General features: G+C 46.0%; 1 protein-coding gene across 2 annotated transcripts in view; it reads right to left on the bottom strand.

The window, feature by feature from the left end:
* The window catches only part of camkk1a (calcium/calmodulin-dependent protein kinase kinase 1, alpha a), a 113,833-nt gene extending 101,263 nt beyond the window's left edge, over positions 1-12,570 (bottom strand). For both annotated transcript variants that reach the window (XM_063203541.1, XM_063203542.1), the window contains exon 1: positions 12,086-12,570. The gene's annotated coding sequence lies outside the window, so the exon portion shown is untranslated. The remainder of the gene's footprint in view (positions 1-12,085) is intronic.
* Between the last annotated feature and the right edge of the window lie 8,029 nt (positions 12,571-20,599).

Here is a 20,599-nt window from a genome sequence, read left to right as displayed (position 1 = left end):
GAGGGGGAGAATGCGTGTGCATGCATGCATGTGTGCGTGCGTGTATGCGTGCGTGAAAGTGAGAGAGAGCAGAGAAAGTCTGTGTGTGTGTGTGTGTGTACGTGTGTGCTGGTGTGTGTGCATGCGTGCGAGCGTGAGTGCACTCCTGTGGTGGGCAGTGTTTGTTACAATTATTAAGGGGATGGGAAGAGAGGGAAGAATATCTGTATAATGGAAAGTGTAATGGGAAGAGGAGGAAGGCATATCTAGGATGGTGTGATAGGAAGAGGGAGAGCATGTGGGATGATGTATTGGGAGGAGAAGCATAGGACAGTTTCAAGGAAAAGGAGGAGAACATCCCTTGGCATGGTATCTAGAAATGCTTCAGGCATTCAACCCAGCATCAGACATACAGTAATAAGTTACCACCCCTTCATACAGCATGCAGTACAGAAATGTCATACAGGCAATATATGCGCATGCATAAAACTAGGCTGTTTGATTTACCTGCTTTGGCACCCGTTTTTGAATAAGACAACAGCAGGGAGATCAAACAAAAATATTAAGTGTACAACAACTCCCAAGCAAATATAATTTAAAACAAAATGTTTCATGTAGGTAGGCATATACAGGCATCACGCATCGCATAACACATCCACCTCACCTTGTGGGAGGGGTAGGGGGTTGGGCATTATAGTGGGTAATTGGAATCCTATTAGAATTTTGTAATAAATTATTATTCCTATTATATTTTGCGCCCCCCATGCAAAAGTCTCACTCCGCTTATGCTCCCCACACATACGGTATTATAGTATATGGAAAAGTCAGATGAGGTAACGGCAGGCAAAGTGGTGGCACATCGGCAGTGGCAGCTTCATTTATGCTGTGAGTTCCTGGAACCCAGACTAGACAATTCTCATCTAACAACCTCTACCCATGATGCACCAGGAGCAGCAGTGGGTGGCCAGACTATATGCCTCACCTCACCTCACCTCCAGAGTTGTATAAACTAAGTAGTACTCTTATACATGTAATTACACTAGTGAAATGATATTACATATTATTTCAACTTTGTAATGTCATACTAGTAGTGTTGTAATTGGGTCAATGACGTTGTTTTGGGCTCAGATCTCAGGCGGTACAACCACAGCTAAAGAGCTAATGCCCATAAATTAATAAGTAATTGGCAAGTAATGTATTGCAATGAATGCTTCTTAGATAATCCACAAAAAAATCTATACAATAATGGCATTAGTGGTTGCACCACCTTGTGTGCTACTAGTAAAACGTCATCGATCCAATTACATATTTTTTAAAGCCAGAAAATCCAGGCTCATGGTCATCAAAAAGGGCAGAGTGACCAGCAAGTTCAGCCTTCAAGTCCAAGGTGAGCCCATCCCATCCATTGAAGGCAACCCAATAAAGTGCCTGGGGAAGTGGTTCAACGCATCACTGTCGGACGGAGCAAATGTTGCAGAGGCAGTAAGGCAGACTGAGGAATGGCTGAGGAAAATCGAGAAATCTCTTCTCCCGGGCAAATTCAAGACCTGGCTGTACCAGCATGGACTCTTGCCCAGGCTCCTCTGGCTCCTCACTGTCTATGACTTCCCCATGTCATCGGTCGAGGCCATTGAGAGGAAAACCAGCAAGCACTTACGGAGATGGCTTGGCATCCCCCCAAGTTTCTCCTCAGTGGGCCTCTACATCAGGTCTGGCCAACTGCAACTCCCCTTGTCATCGGTGGTCGAGGAGTTTAAAGTGGCAAAGTGCAGAGCCCTCCTTAGCCTGAGGGATTCCAGGGATGACCTGGTAAACCAAGCAGGCGTCACAACCAGGTCGGGGCGTAAGTGGGCTGCCAACACAGCTGTGGAGCAGGCAGTGAGCTCTCTACAGTTGCGAGACATAGTTGGCAACCAATGTGTCCACAGACAAGGCCTTGGCTCTGGCCACTTCCAAACATGGGGAAAGGCAGACTCAAAGACCAGACGGGGGATGGTGCAGGCAGAGGTGCGAAGCAGGGAAGAGGAGAAGCGTATGGCCAGGGCAGTCGAACAAGGCTCCCAGGGTGCCTGGACAAAATGGGATTTGCCCAGGCGCAAGATCACCTGGAGAGACCTGTGGCGTCTGGAGCCATACAGAATCTCCTTCCTCCTGAGGTCTGTCTACAACACCCTCCCTTCACCAGTGCATCTGCACTTGTGGGGGCTGAGAGAGGATCCACTCTGCAAGCTGTGCAAGCAGAAAGGGACGCTGGCGCACATACTGTCTGGGTGCAGAACAGCCCTAACCCAAGGTCGGTATAGGTGGCGCCATGATAAAGTTCTGCGTTCCCTGGCTGACACCATCGAGCGTGAGAGAGTGAAGAAGAGGCCAGCCAGCACAGCCCCAGAGAGAACGATCACCTTCCTTAGGGAGGGATCTAAGCCGAGACTGACCACTGGGAGGACGAGGGCGAACATCCTTCACACCGCAAGCTCCTGGGAGATGAAGGTGGACCTTGGGAGGAAACTGCAATTTCCGGACGTGGTTCAGACAACCCTCCGCCCAGACATAGTGCTGTGGTCTGCTAAGGACCAGAAAATCATCTTGGTGGAGCTCACAGTGCCATGGGAGGAGGGTTGTGATGAGGCACATGAAAGGAAAGCCACAAAATACCAGCAGCTAGCCCAGGACTGCAGAGACAAGGGCTGGCAGACGTGGGTGTTCCCTGTCGAGGTCGGGTGTCGGGGATTTCCAGCAAGGTCAGCATGGCACTTCCTTTCAGCGATAGGCCTGGATGAGCGTAGCAAGAAGCTTGCAACACGGAGGATGGGGGAAGAGGCGGAACGAGCCTCTTGTTGGCTATGGAGCAGGAGAGAGGAGGAATGCTGGAAGCCAGGAGCAGATGGGCAGTGAGCTGGCCACTCACTGTTGGGCCCACCAACTTGAGGGTGTTATGGTTCAGGGCCGAAACACCCAGAGATAGTTGGACACCATCTGACGACATCTGCTCCTGGCCAAAGGCAACAGCTACCTAATAAGGTAGCTGAGGAAGGCACCACTAGGTGTATGTAGCAAGTCATCTCTGGGCAACCAGTGGCATCTAGGAAAGACTAGATGACAACCGAGAAAGGTCGGTGACGCTGGAGAGACAGCTGACTTCCAGGAAAGACTGGCGCGGGCACACAGGGCTAGCAATCCTGTGGGCAGCACTCGCAAGAGGGCACCAACTACAGCTACGAGTGAAACAAATGAGCAATACCCCCAGAGTCTCCCGAGAGGGGGGGCGGAAAAGAGACTCAACGGGACGGACACACCGGTATCGGCCAGGACAAGGAATACGACAACGAGAAAGCTTAAACAAACAACGCTGACAGGAGAGGAGTTCACTGTTAGGTGCCACTGCGGGAAAGTCTGCAGAAGCGCCAGAGGGCTCAAGCAACACCAGAGCAGGTCAAGGTGTGGGACACCAGCAACTCAGGAGCAGCGCACAGACCCAGAGTCTGGTCAGACGATGGAGATCCACAGCCGGGAAGCACACCACAGTGCTGAAGATCTCTCAGCACCTGAGGAGCCCGAACACCAGAGACCAACCCATGTGAACCCCTCTCCAGCAACACCACTCCAAGTTGCAAGGAGAGAAAGAATCCAGTGGCCAAAGATGGCAGATAACAACGCCTGGTCGCAACTCGACGATGACCTGGAAGGGATCCTGGAAGCAACCTCATCAGGCCCAGTACACAGAAAGATCGATGCAACCACGACCATTGTATACAACCTCGCCAAGGAGAGATTCGGCATAGTGGAGCGGAGAGGCCAACGACAGCCACAGCAGCAACCGAACAGGAGGGAGAAGGAGATTCGCCGTCTGAGGGGTGAGATAAAGGGACTAAACAAGCTGTTCAAGACCAGTTCAACATCTGAGAAAGAGGGGATCAAAGATCTAACAAGCAAGCTCCGGGAGCAGCTGTGTAAGCTCAGGAGAGCAGAAAACCTCCGAAAGCAGCGGCGTAAGAAAGAGAAGCGGCGCGCCCAGTTTGTTAAAGACCCCTACAGCTTCACCAAGGCGCTTCTGGGACAGCAGAAATCTGGTACGCTTTCCAGCTCTAAATTGGAGACAGAAGAGTTCCTTGCAGAAGCCCACAGCGACCCTACCAGAATCCGGGGTTTAGATGCTAATCGCAACATCTTTAGGCCTGCAAAGCCAACCATCGCGCTGAACGCAAAAGAACCTACCTGGCAGGAGGTTCAGGACGTTGTCCGCAAGGCCAAATCAGCATCTGCCCCCGGCCCCAGCGGTATACCTTACAAGGTGTACAAAAAATGCCCAAAGCTACTCAAGAGACTCTGGAAGATCTTGAGGAAGATCTGGGCAAAGGGCACAATACCAGCAAGCTGGAAACTGGCTGAGGGATGTTTTGTGCCAAAAGAGGAGGGATCGTCTGCAATCGCCCAATTCAGAACAATATCTCTTCTAAGTGTGGAGTGCAAGATTTTCTTCTCCGTTCTGGCAAAAAGGATCACCTCCTACATGACGCAGAATCACTACATCAATACGTCTATCCAGAAAGGTGGTATCCCAGGCTTTTCAGGCTGCCTAGAACACACCTCAATGATCAGCCAGTTGATCCAGGAAGCGAAGAAGAAGAAAAGCGACCTGACAGTGGTGTGGCTAGACCTAGCTAACGCGTACAGGTCAATGCCTCACAATCTTATCCAGGAGGGGCTCAACCACTACTACATCCCAGCGTCAATACAAGACCTGATCTCTGGCTACCTCACCGGGTTCAGACTGAGATTTACATCTGCACTCTTCACTACCAACTGGCTAGACCTCCAGAAGGGAATTCCAACAGGATGTACCATCTCCCCCATCTTATTCATCATGGGAATGAACCTGTTGATATCCTCAGCCGAGGGCGTAACCCGGGGCCCAACGCTGGACTCTGGAATAGTCCAACCAGTGCTGAGAGCATTCATGGACGACATCACGGTAACAACCGTGACCCACGTCCAAGCAAGGTGGGTGCTGGAGACGCTGGGAAGTGTAGCCTCCTGGGCTGGGATGCTTTTTAAAGCCAGAAAATCCAGGCTCATGGTCATCAAAAAGGGCAGAGTGACCAGCAAGTTCAGCCTTCAAGTCCAAGGTGAGCCCATCCCATCCATTGAAGGCAACCCAATAAAGTGCCTGGGAAGTGGTTCAACGCATCACTGTCGGACGGAGCAAATGTTGCAGAGGCAGTAAGGCAGACTGAGGAATGGCTGAGGAAAATCGAGAAGATCGAGAAATCTCTTCTCCCGGGCAAATTCAAGACCTGGCTGTACCAGCATGGACTCTTGCCCAGGCTCCTCTTGCTCCTCACTGTCTATGACTTCCCCATGTCATCGGTCGAGGCCATTGAGAGGAAAACCAGCAAGCACTTACGGAGATGGGCTTGGCATCCCCCCAAGTTTCTCCTCAGTGGGCCTCTACATCAGGTCTGGCCAACTGCAACTCCCCTTGTCATCGGTGGTCGAGGAGTTTAAAGTGGCAAAGTGCAGAGCCCTCCCTTAGCCTGAGGGATTCCAGGGATGACCTGGTAACCAAGCAGGCGTCACAACCAGGTCGGGGGCGTAAGTGGGCTGCCAACACAGCTGTGGAGCAGGCAGTGAGCTCTCTACAGTTGCGAGACATAGTTGGCAACCAATGTGTCCACAGACAAGGCCTTGGCTCTGGCCACTTCCAAACATGGGGAAAGGCAGACTCAAAGACCAGACGGGGGATGGTGCAGGCAGAGGTGCGAAGCAGGGAAGAGGAGAAGCGTATGGCCAGGGCAGTCGAACAAGGCTCCCAGGGTGCCTGGACAAAATGGGATTTGCCCAGGCGCAAGATCACCTGGAGAGACCTGTGGCGTCTGGAGCCCATACAGAATCTCTTTCCTCCTGAGGTCTGTCTATGACACCCTCCCTTTACCAGTGCATCTACACTTGTGGGGCTGAGAGAGGATCCACTCTGTAAGCTGTGCAAGTAGAAAGGGACGCTGGCGCACAAACTGTCTGGTTATAGAACAGCCCTAACCCAGGGTCGGTATAGGTGGCGCCATGATACAGTCCTGCGTTCCCTGGCTGACACCATTTAGCGTGAAAGGGTCAAGAAGAGACCAGCTGGCACAGTCCCAGTGACAGCAATCACCTTCCTTAGGACCCTAGACTGACCACTGCGAGGACGAGGGCTAACATCCTTCAAACCGCAAGCTCCTGGGAGATGAGGGTGGCCCTTGGGAGGAAACTGCAATTTCCGGACGTGGTTCAGACAACCCTCCGCCCAGACATAGTGCTGTGGTCTGCTAAGGACCAGAAAATCATCTTGGTGGAGCTCACAGTGCCATGGGAGGAGGGTTGTGATGAGGCACATGAAAGGAAAGCCACAAAATACCAGCAGCTAGCCCAGGACTGCAGAGACAAGGGCTGGCAGACGTGGGTGTTCCCTGTCGAGGTCGGGTGTCGGGGATTTCCAGCAAGGTCAGCATGGCACTTCCTTTCAGCGATAGGCCTGGATGAGCGTAGCAAGAAGCTTGCAACACAGAGGATGGGGGAAGAGGCGGAACGAGCCTCTTGTTGGCTATGGAGCAGGAGAGAGGAGGAATGCTGGAAGCCAGGAGCAGATGGGCAGTGAGCTGGCCACTCACTGTTGGGCCCACCAACTTGAGGGTGTTATGGTTCAGGGCCGAAACACCCAGAGATAGTTGGACACCATCTGACGACATCTGCTCCTGGCCAAAGGCAACAGCTACCTAATAAGGTAGCTGAGGAAGGCACCACTAGGTGTATGTAGCAAGCAAATTCTACCTTATACAACTCACCTCCCCTCGCTATGGTGCATCACAATCAGTCGCAGTGACTTCATTGTTTTGCATTTGGTCCGACTCCAGCCTGCTCTCGTTGTCAACCTATTGCTCTGAGGGAGATGCAAAAGGATTGTCTAGTTTGCGTTCATCAAATGCCTGGATTGTTAAACCTGGATTGTGACTGGTTGAAGCTACAATCGATAAGACCACCCATTCCCTCACTCACCTGCTAACTGGCATTACCTTACAAACATGCCCCATTGAACTGTTGGAAATGCTCCAAATTGATTGGCTTGAGATATTTTAGATAGCAGACTACGGCGGTTTCCCAATGTGTAGTGTGCGCCCTTCGAAGTGTGTCAGCATTCGTAGTCACGTCCAGTGATTGGATACTTTTTGGTGAATTCTGCGGGGCATCCAATCACTGGGCATGACTACTAAGGCTGACACACCAAGGCTCATACACTTGACATTGGGAAATCGTGACTATGAGTTTGCGAAACGTTGTGCTGTGTCACAGTTAGTATGGGTGGGTCCAGGCTAAGCAGCAGTGGGTGGCCCACCACATCTCACCTCAGCTCCCCTCACGATGATGCCTCACCATCAGCAGCGGGTAAGCAGCCCACATGGATCTAAGCTCTGATGTGACAGATGTGGAGACTGCCCTGCTTGCCAAGATTAGCTGCACAGTGTGTGTGGTGTGTGTGTGTGCGCATGCGTGCATGTGTGCGTGTATTGTAGGCCTACGTGTAATCAATCAAGAACATCTGGTAAACTGGGCATATGTAAACTTTTCAATATCTAATAAGCTTATAATTTCTGCAGAAGGAAAACAAAAACAGTAAGCTTAGTCCTCAAATGTGCTACCCTCAACACAAATCAATAAAACATTTCTCTGGAGCTCATATTTCATACTCAACTAGCCTTTCCAAATTGCAAAATGATTAGATCAGCATGCTGACAGCTGCTGAGAATGGTCACACTCTTCTGTTTGTGCAACTGATGTGAATCTAACCACTGATATGCCTCTGAATAAAGCTTACATTTCGGTCAAACCTTTTTGGGCAAAAGCAGATCACAAGGCAGATAAGCAGTAGATCACACAATACCAGGCATATTCTACCCTTCCGCCATATACTCTATGGTGCAACATTACCAAAATATCAAGCATTCTTCCCAATAAAAATAAATAGTTTGGATCTGATGTAATCCATGTGTGTTGTTATTTATGTCCACAGGAAGCAAGCAAGCACGCGCCGTACTTCTCTCCAACAATAACTCAATTACCACAGTCTCCATAACAGTCAACAACACACTGCATCTCAACCACAATTAGGGAAGACATCCCGTGTACCTGAAACAGCACATTAACATAAAGGGTCACTGGTCAGTTAGCTGTGTAACCGCATTGACCTAAGTCACTCTTCTAGACGGATCGGCAGAGCCTCTTGGTGGCACCACGTTATTGATGTTGATGTGCCTTTGCTCCACCAGGAACAGAAGCGGTATTGGAACAATGAGGTCCTTCAGGAACACATGAGCTATGTTGCCGTTAGCCACCTTGAATCACAGCGCTGTTGACAACAAGGCATCCAACAACTCCAAAACAACAGGGCAGGACAAATTGGGCCAGTTGTTTAGGGCCTAGCAAGCCCAGAATTAGGCCCTTATTGCATTGTATGTAATGCTTGGGGGGGCCCTTCAGATGACTTTTCTCCCAGGCCTGGACCAAGCTGTTGGCGGCCCTGCTCATATCTATGGGGAGCATAAAGGAAATAAATCAGACGTTACTTTCTGGCCATCTTGGGGGAGGCTGGCTGGCTGTGAGTGTATTGACGCTGCGTTAATGAATATTGAATGGTGACTGGGGGGGGGGCAGCCCTTGTCCCGGCTGACTGAAGCACACACTAAGCAATCAGTGAAGACGCACAAAAAACAAAGGGCATGATGTGGAGTGGAGCACATCGGGCCCCGAGCCGTACTGTATTGCACTAATTCAAACACAATAGCATTTCATCTCCCGTCTGCACAATAATGACAAGGGCCACGTTTCTTTATAGTATTGAGACATCACAACAACAATAGGTAAGTGGGAGATGTACGCAGATGAAGAGATACAAAGGTGTTTGTTGTTCTCTGTGTACCTCTCTTGCTGTCCTTAACAAGCATACATGCACATGGTGAGTTTGCGTGCGCGCACGCACGCACACACGCACGCACGCACGCACGCACGCACGCACGCACGCACGCACGCACGCACGCACGCACGCACGCACACACGCACACACTTCCGAGCACCAGTGATTATGCTAATAATCTGCATGTATTTTTTCCACAACCACAGGCACAGAGCATCACCATCATTATTAGCAGTACTCTATAGAGACCTCTTAATGCCCATCTTCATCTCTGACACTCCCTTCACCTTCTCTCTCTCTCTCTCTCTCTCTCTCTCTCTCTCTCTCTCTCTCTCTCTCTCTCTCTCTCTCTCTCTCTCTCTCTCTCTCTCTCTCTCAGCACGGTGATCTTATCCGTCTGTCAAACCACAAACACGCACGCGCGTGTTTCAATTCTCGCTGACCCTTCCCCCCATTAACCCGGCCGGCGTGCACAATTTCATTTCCAGTTCCCAGTTCCCTCTTGTGCTTTCTATCCCTCCCACCACACACACACACACACACACACACACACACACACACACACACACACACACACACACACACACACACACACACACACACACACACACACACACACACACACACACACACACACACACAGTCATTTCTCATAGGCCCTTCCCCCTGCACATTAACCCGCCATCCACAAGAGCACCTTACCCTTGAAAGGCCCACCCAGAGAGATGCTGGCAACACACACACACGCACACCTCTCTCAAACACACACACACACACACACACACACACACACACACACACACACAAGTACCAGCACCAGCACACACACACACACACACACACACACACACACACACACACACACACACACACACACACACACACACACACACTTCTCTCTCTCAAACACACGCATGCACACGCACACGCACACGCACACGCACACGCACACACCAACACACCTCTTTATCTGCAACTATTCTGCCTCATCAGCACCACATGAGGTGTAGAAGGAGGAATGGGGAGTATGAGGAGGGGGAGAATGAGGAGGAGGAGGAGGAGGAGGAAGAAGGGGGGCAACAGTCAGATGGAGAGGGGAGGGGAAGAAAGGGGGGGAAGGGGAGATGGATAGGAGAGGGGAGAAAGGATTGGACAGAACGGCCCCACTGGAGGCTCAATGGGAAACAGGCGGAGGAGGAGGAGGAGGAGGATGAAGGTGAGGGGGATGAGGAAGAGTAAATGAGAAAGAGGAAGAGGAGGAGGAGGAGAAGGAGGAGCAGGAGGAAGAGATGATGATGAGATGAGAAGAGGACAACAAGGAAAGGGAGGAGAAGGAGAAGAGGAAGAAAAGGAGGAGGTGATGAGGAGGAAGATGAAGAACAGGTGGAAGAGGGAGGAGAGGAAGATGAGGAAGAGAGAAGAATGAGATGGAGGTGATAGAACAGGATGGGAGGAGGAGCCGAAGGAGAAGATTGAGATTATGAGGAAGAGGGTGATGAAGATAAAGATGAAGCGCAGGAGGAAGAGGGAGGAGAAGAAGTGCAAGAGAACGGCCTGCCCCTCAAATTCACAATTGCATGCTTACATTACATGCCACAACCACAGCATACGGTGTCAATGACAGGAAATATGGTATTTTTGCTGTTCTGGCACAGTGCTACTCTGGCCTGGCCACCCAGAACATTGATACCGTGCGGCTGCATTACATATTGTAGGTGTAGGTTTACGGATGTGGTCATGGTCAAATAATAGCCAAAGGATTTGTAACTTACTACAACTTCAAAAAGACAATCACTGACACACAATCAATTGCACTTGCTGCTACTCAACCTGTGTGTTTTGTAGTGTGTAGTGGTTTTCTGCAAAGACAATCTGTGATGTCTTTCAGACAGCATCTCATAACCATCTCTGCAGACCACCTGCTATTAGAATATAATCACTTTGAGGCTTGCTATTTAAAAGGGCCCTTTTTTGTAAAGGCAGTCTTGTTTTGTTATTCATTGAGCGTCATAATAATCCCAGAACCATCTCTGCTGACAGCCTGCTAATACAATTATAATCATTTCAAGGCCTGCTATTTAAAATGGGCTTTTCCTGTGTTGACAGTCATTAAGCATCTTCGCCATCCGAGAACTCCCTTATGCTCTGGCGGATTCTCCTCTCACATCAAACATTTAATCTGGAGCAGTACCCTTTAGTCAGCACTTTCGGAATGTCTCACATTACACAACAGCCAGCATACGTTTTGGGTGTAATTTAGTAGCCTGTGACAATTGTTGCAAATGTGTGTGTGTGTGTGTGTGTGTGTGTGTGTGTGTGTGTGTGTGTGTGTGTGTGTGTGTGTGTGTGTGTGTGTGTGTGTCTTTCTGTCTACAGTTCAGTGCCTTCTTTACCTTTGCGTCCTTACTGTATCTCGGGACACTCCATCTGGTGCTACCAGGTGTTATCATCACTGAAACCTTTTCCGAAGTCCCAGACAATGTTTCTCCACAAATACAATAGCAACATAATAATAATGGTTATGGCATAGGCTCGAAACTGTCAGGAGAATACAGACACTATGGTTTCAAAATAACTGGCAATCAGGTACAACACCTGTTTGTTTAGTTCAGACGTTGCCACCTGCTCAAGCACATTGTTATTGTGCTTCTGTGTCTCGTGCAGTTTGGTCCATTGGTCCATCACGTGCCAACTGAACACATCTGGAGTTAGGTTCTACTGCTGGCCAGCTGAGGGAAACAATGACACAGCACGTTTGCTATAGAACTCAGTCGTCTCCAACACGGCAGCCCTTAAGAGTGTGATGTTATTGTAGCACACAGAAAGCGAAAGGACAAGTGCTATGCGCACAGCAAATGCAGCCGTATATGACCCCTCGGCGTTTCGAGGTTTGTCTTTGTCATTTCACCTATTCTGGATTTAAAGCCCACTAACTGTATTTTGGCGTTACACCGTAGGCTAAGCGAGCTAGAGAAGCCTCCAACCAGTGGCGCAACTAACCCACGACAACCTGGTGAACATTGAAGTGTGCAGGCAGTAGTGCCCCTTTGTTGCGGCTACAAATCGGATAACGGCATGTCAGATCAATTTCCGCGAAGCTTAATAACTTGACGGTTGTGTAGAGAGAGAGAATACCAGATTTTCTTGGAAAGTTTCTCTTACCGTGCCAAACCGTCCTGGACCACTGTTGTGTGAGAGGCTCCGCTGACAGCTTCTGTCGGTAGGAATGCTGCGGTCTCCTTCTGTCTTCAATGACTGCTGCTATTTGATTATAAGCTGCATACTTTAACATGCAAGACTACAAATACAATGCTACAACATCTACAATACACCAGCGTTACACGCGTAAACTAGACTGGCATCTCACTAACTAGCCAAGACCCCAGCGTTCCAACTGGATGGTGACATATGTCCCATCCCTCTCTCGCGCTCCCTTCCGCACTGTGGACTGTAGCTTGCGAAATGCCAAAGCGATTGTGGCTAATAGCTCCAGCTTTCACCCGCTTTCACTTTGGAAAGGGTTAGGAATAAGGGAGTTGGACTGTTCGTCATAAACAACCCGTGGCTGTCGGAAAACAATTCCCTTGGTGCGTTGAAATACTGTCATAGTCGTATCGTACCATGCAGCCAACTTTCATGAATCGTCAAACAGCTCCTGGACTGGACGTTCTCATGCTGGGTCCTAAAGCCCGCAGAGTAAACAAACACCACCTATTATGCCCATAAGCAAGTGATGTACGGTAGCATCAGACCTGCGCCAACATCTGTTTGAGAAAGGGTTAACCCACAAAAGCCAAATAATTGCAGCCTCGTGGCATTGAAAGAATAAGCTGACACTCAGCAAAAGTGTCATTTGGCCCCAATAGTTTGACAAGGAGGTTTTGTTTTGCATGTCAAGTTTGATAGAAGGGATAGGCTACAATTTTATTCCTATATACTAAACAAATATTACGTATGTGTTCCATTCAGTTTTAAATGTGTTTCGTTTCTATTTCTCACTTCTATTCAAACTAACTATTCTACTCAGCTGTGTGGGTCAATGGACGGGCCTACTGTGCAGGACCAGACACTGACAACTTTAGACACATGCCCTGGAGTGGATAAAGTCTTCTGAAAGGCCTCAATACATACAATGAAGGGACCCCCTTTCCCCAGTGCCCGGTACAACTAACTCCTTTGTGGCCCTCATGTCAGCTTCCCTGCTGCTGTGCCCAGATCAAGGGTGCCACAGGTCCTAGGAGCCAGGATATGTTTAATCCTCCCTATCTTGAGAGACGTAACAGATAATAGGTCGTACAATATATTAATGTGTTATATATGACTTATGAACAGGGCTGGGCATGGGAGTAGAAGTCTACACACTGCAGTTCAAATTGTACGGTTTCAGTTTTCATTTATCCTTTTTTAGCCAGGATTGTCCCATCTCTTCTGCCAGGGAGTCCTGGTCAAAACGGCAGCCTACATATAGTTCCAGACGCAAACACATAGGCATATAATAAGGAATATAAATGTACAAAAACATATTAAGAAAAAATAAACTGGGGGGCGCTGTGGCGCAGCGCGCTAAGCCCCCCACATTTGGGCTTGCATGCCCAACCCCGGGGACCCCGGTTCGAGTCCGGCCGGGGTCATTTCCCGATCCTCCCCCGTCTCAATGTCCCATTCGCTTCCTGTCACCATCTTCAACTGTCCTGTCAAATAAAGGCATAAAACCCCCTAAAAAAATATTAAAAACAAAAAAATAATAAAAATAAACTTACATAAAACACAGTATCAGGTTAGTTATTTGGTGTATGTTTTTGTTAAGTGTGCAGACTCTCCTACTCTCTCTATTGTCAGATTTATTCTGCACCTGGCCTCAGTGTGAGAGGCATGTTACTCTCCTGAAGAATTCAGGGCAGGACATGGACAAAAAAAAACAGCCGGACATTTTTCCACGACCCCTCATTGTGTCTATACTATGTGAAAACAAGTAGTGACCAACCGCATCGGCCTCCGAGGACGGTTGGCCCACTGGGAAATGCCATGTATGCCAGATTACTAGTCCAGGTCTGCTTATGAGTAGGTCTACAAATGCTGTTATGTCTACACTGTGTGTACAGTTTAGGCTTGAATGATATTGTATCCTGCCTGGTGAATAGGGAAACAATGTTATGCATCCTGGAACCTACTTGTATCTAGGGGTGGGCGATATGGCAAAAATGTTGTATCACAATTTTTTAACATGAAATCACGATTTCGATATTTTATCACGATCTTCCATCCAAAAAAATAAAAACAACAAAAAATAACTTTCATATACTTGCAATTTGTAATTTGCAGTCAATAAAATGTTAACACACTGATGATACTCTCATAAAGTGTACAATTGGAATACAATAATGTAAAGAATAAAGTGAAGACAACAACACAAGTGAGAAAACGTCACTCTGATACTGATAATAAACATCCTCACTGCAAGACGATCTATACGATTTCTCCACTTTGGCAGATTCGAGACGATATTTTACTCAATATCGCGATTCACGATATAATATCGTCATATCGCCCACCCCTACTTGTATCCATATGTTAAAGGTGCACTGTGTAATATTTCTGGTAGTGTTAATTGCAGAATTTATGTTGCCCATTCACAAATGTTACCTTTTTCATGAATACTTACCATCACCATCAAATTCATTATGCCTGGGAAAATTGCATTTTTCATACATGAAAAGGGGGATCTTCTCCATTGTTCACCATTTTGAATTTCCAGATATAGACATTTTAGTCATACTAGTAAATATAAGTTAATTATTTATTAAATATTCATGAAAAGATTAAATTTGGCAGTGGATAGCACCGTTTCAATGAACAGAATAGTTGCAATACCTACTCTGGTCAATGGTAATGGCCACATGCTTACATTAAATTTAATTACAAACCCCAACTCCGGTGAAGTTGGGACGTTTGGTAAACAGTGAATAAAATCAAAATGCTATCATTTTCAAAACATTCAATCTATTCATTAGATGGAGAATAGTGAAAAGACAACATATTAAGTATTAAAACCAAGAAAAAATATTGTTTTGGGGGACATATGTACTCATTTCTAATTTGATAAATCCAACACGTCTCAAATAAGTTGGGACGGGGATCAGTGAAATTTTGTAAACATCCAAATAAGATAAAACAACAAAGAAGAACATTTCAAAATGAATTGTACTGACGGACAATATAGGTGTCCAGGTATAAGATCATCACAGAGAGGCTGAGTCACTCAGAATTAAAGATGCAAAGGGAATAATTACCATAGTTATTACATACATTTTTGAATTCCCTTTGATTTACCACGATTGAGTGTATATAAGACATATTTTTGTTACTAAAATCATTGTATAGGTTCATGACATCATGAAATACATATTGGCTGTAGTCTCACTCTAGCACTCCAGAAATTAGAGCTATTGAAAATTGACCATATTAAGAATGCTTAATGCGTGCAAATGATACAGGGGTGTAACATTCTCCTAAGCACCTGAGCTCACTTGAAATAGACCCAGAAGACATGGGAAACTGTCCTTTGCTTACAGAAGTCAGCAGAAGTTGTAGAAGTCCATTCTTTTTGACAATAATAGAGCATTGCACATCCTGTGCTACAGTGAAAATGGACCATCCAACTTGTGTTAGTGCTAACTTCAAAAGTCAGCCTCCGTGATGGCATGCGGGTGCAGTAGTGCATTGGTTAAGATGTTCTCACTCATCTGTAGAGTTAAATACAGTGCTGAATGGTATAAATAGGTTTTAAACAGCATGAAAAGCCACTCATGCATTATATTTTGAAGGGAGATCTTCGAATACTGCCACATAGTACGGTCAAATTGCATTCTCTACTATGTTTTAACAGTTTGGCTCCATCATAAGGACCAGCAGGTGATAAAATGGTGGGCTTTTGGTCAAGACCTGTCACACTGTAAGCACTACAGAAAGGAAAACATTGCAAAACATGACAAGGAATACACCCACCATTTAAGCTGGTGAAATCATGTCCAAGATAGGAATTAACACTGTTTTTTATATAAAATCATCTCATCGGTTAATGTATTTAACTGTTAAGTGTTGTCTTTTGTTTTGTTTTTAGTCTTCCTCGACATTTGCTGCCATTTATTGTCCCCGTCCCAACTCTTGAGACGTGTTGGATTTATCAAATTAGAAATGAGTACATATGTCCCCCAAAACAATATTTTTTCTCGGTTTTAACACTTAATATGTTGTCTTTTCACTATTCTCCATCTAATGAATAGATTGAATGTTTTGAAAATGATAGCATTTTGATTTTATTCACTGTTTACCAAATGTCCCAACTTCACCGGAGTTGGGGTTTGTAGATAAGTAAGTAATGGCAGTGCATTGCACACAGTATAGTAGCTGTTCCATGGTACACTTTTGAAGATAAGATGCTGCACTGCTGTTATGTGAGCTCTCCTGCCAAGTAAGCGTTGCTATGGGCAAGATCTCCCCAGCTATGTAAATAAAAACATTTGACAAATGAAATGGGCTGTAATATTCGTGAGAAGCAGAGGAAGGAACAAGTGGCCTCGTCAAAAGGGCTTGTCTGAGCAGGAAATGGTATTTGTAGCCTAACCAGTACGAATAACTGCTCCACACATGGGCCTATGAGTGCTCTTTGACCATAATAGGCCACACACTGAACTCAACACACTACCAAGGAAGTTGTTCCTCATATTGGCTTGTTCTTCCTACGTGTGGAGGACGCAACCGACAGTACAGTTGGCCAGTTCCAGGAAGGGAATATTTTCAAAGCTCCTATAACCACAAACACTCGTATATCTGATTATTAAAAATGGTTTTGAGAAGATAAGCTAGTATGTGTTTATTTGTAAAAAAATGAAGGTCGAATGGTCTCTCTCCAACCTCATCATTTCGTCCTTAACATTTGGCATGATGTGAAATTGTGTAATTTGAAAAAACAGTTCCATTCAAGTATGACCTTTACCAGCAGGGTCCATCTCAATCAATGATGTGAAGTCACAGTCCATGAAATGAAATGTCCATGAAAAGACTGAAGATAAACAATGGCGAAACATCGCCATCTGCTGGTTGGGGAAAAAAGCTACAGGCACGTTGATGTGTAAGACAAGTATTCTTACAGTGGCATTCAATTACTGTAGAAATGAGGCGAGACAAACTCCAAATAAATAACAAGATAAATAATCTTTATTTCATGTCTTTCATATATATAAAATTATGTGTCCACAATTAATATTAACAAGGCAAAACAGAGAATCTGTAATTTTTCTCAGTTGTGAGTTTGAGGCTCCAGACGCAGTCTGAGACGACCTGCTTTATGTTCTAACAAGACAAAGGCGGGGAACAGCCAAAAGGAACTCCTGCATCATCCAACATATTGATCACTTTTCATCAGGATATTCCAAGAACATCGTTATGTGATAAACCTGACTAAGTCAACCTACAGGAAGTGGTAAACCTGCTAATAGATAGCCCACAAGTGTCAGTTAAGAAAATGAGCACTTCAGGCTCTTCTATCAGATAATTCACCACTACCACAAGGTTAACTTAACCTGGTTTACAACTGAGCCAGGTTCTAGGAATACCCCCACCAGGTGCAATAGTCAGGCTGTTAGCTGCAGTGGAGGCCAGATTAAGTATGTACAACAGGGCGGTCCTCACCATTAAGTTATCTCAGACAAAGCATTACATGGGATCTTAGAGCCTAAAACCACACCAAGCCCTTCAAAATACACACGTTTTTTAAAAACTTCATCACCAGTCTGCGCACAACTTGATAGCACTCTGTGTAAACCGGACATACCGTAGCTCATTCAGAGCGTTCTCAAACATTCTTTTTGACCAATTCACTTGAATATAGAATATTAGAATATTTTTTTTATTATTGGTATTTTATCAGTATAATTTCGCATGGATCTTAAGACTTATTTTACAACTTTTTGTTTCCTGCCTAGAAATAAAAGACACAAATCCCCCAGCAACCATAAAAACAAACTAACAAAAACAAACAGAAAATGATGAACAACAATCTCTCTATTCTACAAAAAACCTTAATGTCTCATGTGCTTGAAGAAAAATAAAACAGTTTTACTCAGTTCTTTTGCTGTTGGTAATAGGTTTCATTGAAGCAAGTTCTCCTTTTTAAAAAATTAAATATCATACTGTATAGGTTATTAATTACAGTAACAAGTTTCCATGCAATCTTATTTTTTTCTATACAGAGTTCAAGAGTTCAGTAGTTCAATAATTAACAAGGCTGTAAGTAAAATCCCCGCTCTTCGGACATAGGATAAGACCAATACGGCAAACTGGTAGGACATTGAGTGTGACTTGTTCACCATCTGTGATTGGCAGTGTGGATTCATTAGTTAACAATATTGTGCCAGTGCCACATACTGTATTCCAAATCACCTAGTCTTACCTGTCCAATTCAAACAGCGGATTGCCTGGTTGAGTTATCTACTGATTGAATTGGACGGGTAAAACCAGGTCATTTGGAATATGTGGCACTGGATTATAACTTATAATGAATCCAGGTTGACCATCACTGTTCACCACATAAGCGCAAACATTTCAACAGATGCCACATAACATGTACTGTATGACGATGTACTCCATACATTGATGTATATTTCGATGAATACATCAATGTGTTTGTGTTGCCAGCTAGTTCTCTGGGATATGCACCAAAGGTGATGGAGGCTAGTACCCTACTCACACAGTGGTGAGATGTTCGCCATGTGTATGCACGGGTGTGGGTGCACTGGTACGAAAAGCTGTGAGCAATACAAACAACCCCACAGATCAAACATGACACTCCAAAGAACTATAAGCATGATTAAGAGATGCTCTGAGCCGTCTTGTCACACGGTTCGACAAGAGCACACATCTACAGCACAAGGCAAGTGCTCACGCAACAGTGCACATCACAATGTGGCTGGGTGTTTCTCAGCAGTCTGACTGTCTAGTTGGACTGGTGTTAGTCCCTACACTGGACACACAAGATGGCAGCCACACAGGACATCCCAATAGCTCCCCCATGGCAAATGAGTGTGTTCGTTGACAGGGCTTTAACAATGGCCGACCTTGTGATGGTGTCAGCACGGGGCATGGAGGTGCTTCACATACTGGACCATAACATACTGGACTAATAAGACCGCAAAGTGCAAGGGAAAACACACTTATACACACCCACATATTAACAGCAAAACAAACAACCAAAACCGCCTGGGTTCTTTCAGTCAAATACATTATTATTATCCTCTTATTATTATTATTACTTATTAAAAACAAAAACACCCAAAAGTTAATCTGAATCGCAAAGCACTGGTGGTGGCAAGCCCCCTCCTTTAGCACGAGGCTTAGGGGTTTTAAAAAAAGCAAAGGTGACGTACAGTACGTTTCACGGCACTCCACTGTGGAGGGCCCCGAATGACATTCACCCAAAGTGAAGAGAGCAAAGGCAAGTGGCAATCTGAAATGACCCCTTTCCCACCCTCCCTGTCCCCCCAAAACAAAAGAAAAAAATACCACATAATAAAACAAAACAAAAAAATCAGTTGTTTTTTTTTCTATCAGTACAATTCAGTATCAGGGCATACCGGATGGGGGGTTGAGGGGTTGGGGAGGGGGTTTATATATAGTAAACATGACTTTGGCCTGAGTATGGTGAGAGGAAGAATAAAGTGTGTTTAGGAAGTCATCTTGGGTAATTTAGCAAAGCAAAACATTAAGCAAACCAAAAAAGGCAAGGCCAAGTAATTGATACATTCAAGCCAGACTCTGTAAAGAGGTGCAGGTAAAGACTGTACACTACAGAAGATATGAGCCAAACTTCTGCTTTTGGGGTTAGCAGGAGCATGGGTGGTATTGGGAGAGAGGATTACATAAACACACCAGGTCAAAATGGTTTGAATGCTCAAGAAGAGTCAAATTAGTCCTCATGTACGTTTTTTTAAAGTGTTCTAGCTGCCCTGACTCTTCTTTCTGTTTCTCTTTCTCTATTCCCTTTCCTCCCTCCCTCCCTTTCTCTCTCTCTCCTCCATCTCTGTTCCCCTTTTTCACAGCTGCTGTTTATTCTAGGTTGCCTTCAGCCAGCAACCGCTGCTGGATAATGTTTTCCTGCCACGAACGCTAAAATAGGAAGATGACTTCTCCGCATCCCGCTAAAGCTCCGACCAAGATAACAGATAGCGGAACGGGACCCCGCGATAATTTTCTTAACATCTTTTCTAAATGACACATAGTTTTGAAGTGTAAACGGATGTTGATCTGCAGTAACGCACCTTTAAGAGGAAGAAGGAAGAAGAAAAAAGAAAAACTGGACGCGGATCTAAGTGACAGTGACACTTCCGAAAAAAAAAGCCATCTTTCATCCGGCCGAGTCTCTCTGCTCTAGGGGTCATTTTGGAGCATCCGCAGCAGGAAACCATGAAGAGAAAAGGCTTGAGAGTTGAGAGTTGGTTGGTCTGTCTCAAGGAGGACGTGTAATTGCCACTTCACACTTTTATATTCTCTTCTTTTGTTTTGTTTTGCAGAGACGCTCATTTGCCGTTATGTAGGGTGCGATGAGTCAGCAAAAAGCTGCTTCCTCAGAGGATGTGTGTGTGTGTGTGTGTGAGAGAGTCTGTGACGGAATTGCCTCGG

Source organism: Engraulis encrasicolus, chromosome 7 (assembly GCF_034702125.1).
Source record: "Engraulis encrasicolus isolate BLACKSEA-1 chromosome 7, IST_EnEncr_1.0, whole genome shotgun sequence".
Lineage (NCBI taxonomy): Eukaryota > Metazoa > Chordata > Actinopteri > Clupeiformes > Engraulidae > Engraulis > Engraulis encrasicolus.
The sequence above is the reverse complement of the archived record's forward strand: the minus strand, read 5'-3'. Positions and strand labels throughout refer to the sequence as shown.